This window comes from Lissotriton helveticus, chromosome 9 (assembly GCF_964261635.1).
Source record: "Lissotriton helveticus chromosome 9, aLisHel1.1, whole genome shotgun sequence".
NCBI classification, from domain to species: domain Eukaryota; kingdom Metazoa; phylum Chordata; class Amphibia; order Caudata; family Salamandridae; genus Lissotriton; species Lissotriton helveticus.
The window spans coordinates 332,508,448-332,514,830 of record NC_136070.1 but is presented as its reverse complement, the minus strand read 5'-3'; the positions used below and the strand labels follow the sequence as shown (position 1 = coordinate 332,514,830).

At 42.8% G+C, this 6,383-nt stretch overlaps 1 long non-coding RNA gene across 1 annotated transcript; it reads right to left on the bottom strand.

The window, feature by feature from the left end:
* Positions 1-4,640: 4,640 nt before the first annotated feature.
* Positions 4,641-5,626, bottom strand: LOC144782742 (uncharacterized). Its single transcript, XR_013601235.1, has 3 exons — positions 5,556-5,626; positions 5,409-5,465; positions 4,641-5,019 (listed from the first exon to the last, which is right to left on the bottom strand). It is a non-coding gene; the product is annotated as an uncharacterized LOC144782742 (long non-coding RNA).
* Between the last annotated feature and the right edge of the window lie 757 nt (positions 5,627-6,383).

Genomic DNA, 6,383 nt, shown 5'->3' with positions numbered 1-6,383 from the left:
TGGGGTGGCTGAGTGGGCTAAAGAATGGTGTTGGATTAAACCCAGATCAGTTGACTGGGGGTGAGTGTTTGATTTGCTCAAACGCTCCGTCCATCATCCCCTTTTGTATCGCTTTGTTCGCCCTAAGTGTGGCAGGGTATGCTCAGACGTGAGTCCCTTGCTCACTTGGCCACTGGATTCAAGATAGCCTGGCTGATGAGGATTATGAATCCGAAACCGGTCTCAGGATGCTTGTTTCCGGTCCATGGAAGACATGGCTTGGCAGTTCGGGCTGGACTGTTCCCATGAGGCACAGGGTCAGACTGATTTGCATATAGCCATGTCTGAAATGGGGTGGCTGAGTGGGCTAAAGAATGGTGATGGATTAAACCCAGATCAGTTGACTGGGGGTGAGTGTTTGATTTGCTCAAACGCTCCGTCCATCATCCCCTTTTGTATCGCATCATTTCAGGGCTGCAATTCCGTAGCTCAGTATCCACACCAAAAGTGGGACTTATAAAAAAGCAACAGCATTAAACAAGAAAATAATTCACCAAAAACACTACTGCACATAATTGGGGTTCTGTGGGCCCCAATGCACTCCACCTGCTGCACTAATGATGGCTGTAGCCCTGAGAAGCAGGCTATCACTTCTTCTTTCACTCCTTTCCCGCCTTTGGTTTGACCATCACTTCAAACTCGAAACAAGTCTTGTCTCTTTTGGAAAAAAAATGAGCTACTGCATGCTGCCCCCCATTTTTGTGCCAAGGACCCCACCTGCTCTAACAGTAGCAAGGAAATGAGCCCCATGTACACTTTGTATTGCAAAGCATTCCTAAGTATGATGCAGTGGGCACCTTGTCACTGCACCAGATTCACTAAGGATAGGCACTGACTGCCTTGCTGTCGTCTCTGACATTTGTTAAAATGAGCTCCCATCTCACACCATTCCTCTCCCTCCCATCTCTGTGTCCCTCTCCCTCTATGATGCCCAAATCAAGGTGAAGGTCTCTTCTGCCTAAGTTTTTCCACTCCCATCGTCCATTGTTTAGAAGATCAAAGAAGAACGGCACAGCATGATGCGAGGATTCTTCACCTTTGGCCTTCAACTGCAGCACCAATGAAGCCTACAGCTCTGCGAAGCAGGCTGTCGACTCTGCCTACTAAACAGGGCTATTACTTCTAGGCTAGATGGCCAAAGAAGGCTTTCTGTGAAAAAACAACATTATCAAAAAGTCTATTTAGCCCCCTGCCTCCCTCCCTTGTCGCTTGGGCCATGTTCCGTGCATATATAACTCTTACATGCACACAAGCACGCGCGCATGCACACACTTCATATGTTTTACTCTCTTACATGCACATAGGAAATAACACTTACAAATATGTAGCTTTCTCTGAGACACCCATAAACACTAACATTTTAAATAACCCAGTTGTTTCCTACACAGAAACACTTACTCACAGAAAGAATCTGAATCAAAACCAGAATACATTTATTTTATGATTAATTAAAATTACAACGGAATATCTTTCAACAGTATAAAGCAAGTAAAACGCGAAGAAAAAACCCCACATGATTTCCCACTGGAATTCAGAGGAAAGCAATCCAACCCTTAAAAGAGAAATCAGCAATTCCTTCATACCGTTTAATGGCTGTATCTATGCTTTTCAATGTTAACAATAACACCTCACCATTTAAAACAATATATTTGACCAACCATATCAAAAGCATACCTTCCTCACACTTTTCAATGGGCTTTAACTGCTGCATGTAAAAGAAGACAGCCTGGAAATGCGCCTTTCGCCCTTCCTGGATATCTTTGTTACATGTAATTGCAGACTCATTGGCACCCCCATTGGAACACATTCACGCCCCCCCAGGGGGGCGTGCCCCACAGTTTGAAGACCTCTGCCTTAATTGAATTTAGAAAAGCTCCAACGAGCCAAATAAGGCCAAAATTTAGATTTTTAAAAATATTTGTAGCTTAAATTACATTTTTCGTATTTTGTGTATTTGCTGAATGGTTGAGTCCATATTTTTGTGTATTGTTTTGGAGTTCATATAATTGAAGATGCTTAGGCTCGCGTCCCCAAGTCGCAGTAATGAGTAAGTGGGTTTCCTTCGATTCCAATACTTTACCTGCATTCCAGTAATGATTAAGTGAGGGTCCACAGTAGTCAAAAGGTTAAGAACTACTGATCTTGCACACTTATTCTTGTTGTTATCTTTTGATTTTTCTAATTCATTTGTAATTTGTAAAGTCCAGCATGCTGCATAGGTGTCTGCGTGTATAAAGCATGTTATATTGTAGCTTGCTATTTGCCTGATTTTTTAAAATGCATTGATTTTCTAAAACATTTGCACAACCAGATATTGACTGTTAGGTTTTAAACGAGGTAGCAGAACCCTCTGGCAACTAAGAGATGGAATAGCCTACTTGTGAGATTCCTCTGTCATTGTGGAGCCCAGTGTTTTGACCCTCAGGTTTTTGTACATTAAATGCAATTTTTTAAGGTGACCCAGCACAGGCAGATGCGGCTGGATCCTAACATGCCCATGTCTCAACTGGAACGTGAAGTACTCAAAATATAACAACTGTTGAACGAGAACGATGTCTCACCTCATCCAGTGCTTTGAAGCGACAGTCTACTCACTGTAGACATAAAACACCATAACCTCTGTTGTGTCCAGTGGGACCAAGAGACACAAAGTCAAGTTCAGCAGTTTACTGAAGACACCCTGAAAACAGCAATTACACTCCACGGCTTATTCATTTTGACAAGAATCTTGGAGAACTCCATGTATTCCTGAAGTAGAAGATCCTCATAGCATTTACACTCTTTAAATATACCATAACAATGCCCAATTGTGGATCCCATGCTCACTGTGGTATTGAAACCAAGCTGCGCCCAAATGAAGAGGCCAAAACTGGTCTTGAGTTGCCTATATGCCAGTTCAGAGAGAACCTGGCTTGGTAGTTCGATCTGGAATGTTTTTATTGGAGGTTGATTTACATATGACTGGGTCTAATCTGAGGTGGCATGGTGGGCAAAAAAAAAAGATGGGTCGGAACTACTGTTCCCAATAAGGTGTGCGCGCGCGCGCGCACTTTGATCACCCGGAGTGCGCAGTGTCCTTGATCTAGTGCGCACACTGCATGATCCCTGCGAGACCGTTCGCGCCGCCGCTTTTAAAACGCGAGCGGCACGAAATACGATCATTTCCTGGTTGCGGGAGGCGGAGGAAAAGACAATGGTGACACGAGGGAGCAGAAGGTAAGTGTCTCCCTCACCGCTCATGGCGTGAGTGCAGCACCAAAGAGAATCATGCATTAAAATGTATTGAACGAGGGTATGTGAGTGATATTTGCTCTTGCTTGGCAAAGTCTTACATAAAACAAATTGGAAATACTCTCTGCCCTGTTACATAGATGTCAGCACTCTTACTTCCTGCAGCCCCGGGTTTTAGGTCACTGAGCATAGCTGGCACTGTGTGTGATCTTGGGCATATGCAAAGCTGTTCCGTAGTACCTAGTGATATGCAAATCATAAAGGGACATGAAGAATCTAAATTCTAAATGATCATTTCAGATTTCAAATGGTTCTTTGGTTAATATCAAAACATGTCTTGAATAGTACAAGTGATCTTCAGAGCTTCAAGAGTTCTCTAGATTCTTCCTTTCAGAGTTGGATAAAACATAGGACAAATTGAAGACAGGATGTTATTTGCCATTATCTTATTGTGCTTTCAACAAGGCTGCCCCAGCTTTTCTTTCAGAAGCTCCATTTCCACAACAAACTTTTTTAAAGTGTTAGGGTGGCTTCAAATCGGTGCTCATGCAAACAAATGTTTAAGCAAATTAGCCTTTTCAGGTTGATGATCCCAGCAAAAACCTTTCTATGCTGTGGTCTCCAACATTGTCCCTCACAGGAAATCAATGGGTTATGCTGTGCCATCTTGGTGGCCTTCATGGATCTCGTGCGGGTGTGGAAATCTTGCGAGACTTCAGTGAACAGTGGCGCAGCGCTCTATAAAGACGAGCTATGAAGATAATAGATAGTGTGCGCAGTTCTTCTGGGAGTGATCAGGTGTTTAAACTGTCTGTAGAAAAACAAAAGACCTGGGGGTAGATTTACTAACATTTTGCTCTGGGTTAGCATGACAAAAGTGACGCTAACCAACCCAAAATGTTGTTTCTTAATTTACTTTCCAGTGCAAACCTTGTTTTGGGCTGTAAAGTACCCTGAAAGTAACACAAAGCAGCACACAGCACTGCTTTGCATTACTTAGCACCAAGGGCGTTACATGGGTGATACAAGGGTGTTCTCATGCTGCCACCCATGCCTTTTGATGCAAAACCCTAACTACAAACAATAGTAGACAGGGTTTAGAGCCAAAAGTTAACGCCATTTGAAAGGAGGCGTTAAAAGGAGAAATGTTATTTCTCCTTTCTTTTCTGACTTTGCAAGTGTGCTCTCCTTCTCCCTCCCTGTCAAGCAACACAGCACTGTAAAAACACGGGTTAACCCAAAAAGTCACTGGGAAAAAAAACAAAAAACTGAGACCTGGGTGAATAGTTGATACAAACAATGCGATCCCAGATATTAGAACAAATACATCAAAGATAAAGTGACTTGAATAAATGCAAGAAAAATTATAACAACATTGTTTTTAATCACAACGTGTATCGTAAAAAACTTCATTCATAAAATAGATACATAGTAAATCACATATAATGCCCCTAAACAGTGGGAGGGAAGGGTGGTGATGGGATAGTGAAGGTATGGGAATTGTAGCAATGGTCACTAAGACCTGAATACACCAGAAATAATAATGGATTAACACAATGGAAATTACAATTCATTAAATAATTCAGTAATCATGCCTCGAATAAAACAGAATCACAAATGATAAGTCAGGGAAGAGGCTGAACACAAGAGGAAGTGTTGACGTTTCGACCCAAGCAGATGCAGGCGTAGTGTAAACCTTGCTAGAGGGTCTTCATCAGGACAAGGGACGCTGAACGTGGGGCAATGAATCTGTATAGGAAATTAATAAGTTACTATTACTGAGGGTCACAAGTGATCCCAAATACTCCTAAAATAATAAAGGCAGAGAAGGGAAAATACATGGTCATATTATGAGATCACAATAGGAATACATTCGAAGAACAAGTCAAAGTCAGTGATTGTTACAGACCCACATCAGGGAGAGAATAAACCATTTCATGTAAGGCGAGCCATTATAGGGGACCTCACCAGAAAGACATGGTCATTTGCAAATTACGGTGTTATAATAAAATCTGTATACTTAGTCAGAAATACCCAGTGATAACATACACAAGTTCGGGGCATCATCCGAGTGATGTTAAGACCATGGCTGTAAAAGTAATAATAGCGCCCGGAGTGGGCACACAGCCCCGGGTTACCTGATCTGGAAAACTCTGATCAGATGTTGGAAGGGGTAACGTATGGGGATCACGGTCCTGAAATAAGTAAAGTTACAAGGATTCACTCACAGCTAGTACGGCAAGAGGAATGCAAGATACGTGCTCAGTAATTGTCCGTTAGCCTACCTTAAGTTATTGGGAAAGCGCAGCACATGGGGTCCTATTGCAATGGCTCTCGACAATACTGCACTGTGGCTGCGTCTGGAATTCCAAACCATCGGATATTTATTGGCAAATCAACGTGTTTGTGCACAAAGATATTGTGACTAACGGAATCTCGCATACCTTATGTAAGTGTACCTGTATGCTATAGACGACGTATCTGGGTGACGCGGTATCACCTGGAGTACCGCTTCTAAGTGGTAAAGAGGAGACCCCATTAAGTAATGTATATAAACAGTCACTTCCTGATGCATGGCATAATGTAATCATGGAAGGCATACCTTGAACCGACGCTGTATAAGATGTCGAGGTCAGAGAGCCATACGTGTAATTAAAATCTATGGAGAGACGAAATGGGCCCATTAATCAATAAAGTCACATTAAAGCAGTGTTTCCAGCATCAAAAACAGCACAGTTCTCGCAAAAGACGTCCTAGCAGGCATACCTGTTTTAAGGGAGAGTCACGGCCTTGGGCGGGGGTGCAATGACTGTCGACGTCAGAAGTCAGACGCCGTCGAGGTGAGACGGGAAGATTTACTCAGGGGTCGTGGTTTAAATGCCACATCAAAAGTCAGGATCTGTGGAGTAATAGGGCAACAGATAACTATATCCGTTGACCACGACAAAGTATGCCAGCTGTTATAAAGTTAGCACACTAGTAGTTGGGAGTGGGAGGAGCTAGGGGGGCGAGAGGAAGAGGAGGAGTGAACACAGGAAAGGGTCAGTTAGAGTAGGGACAAGGTAGGAGTGAGATACATAGAATAAAGCTCCTGTGAATACTCTAATTAATTG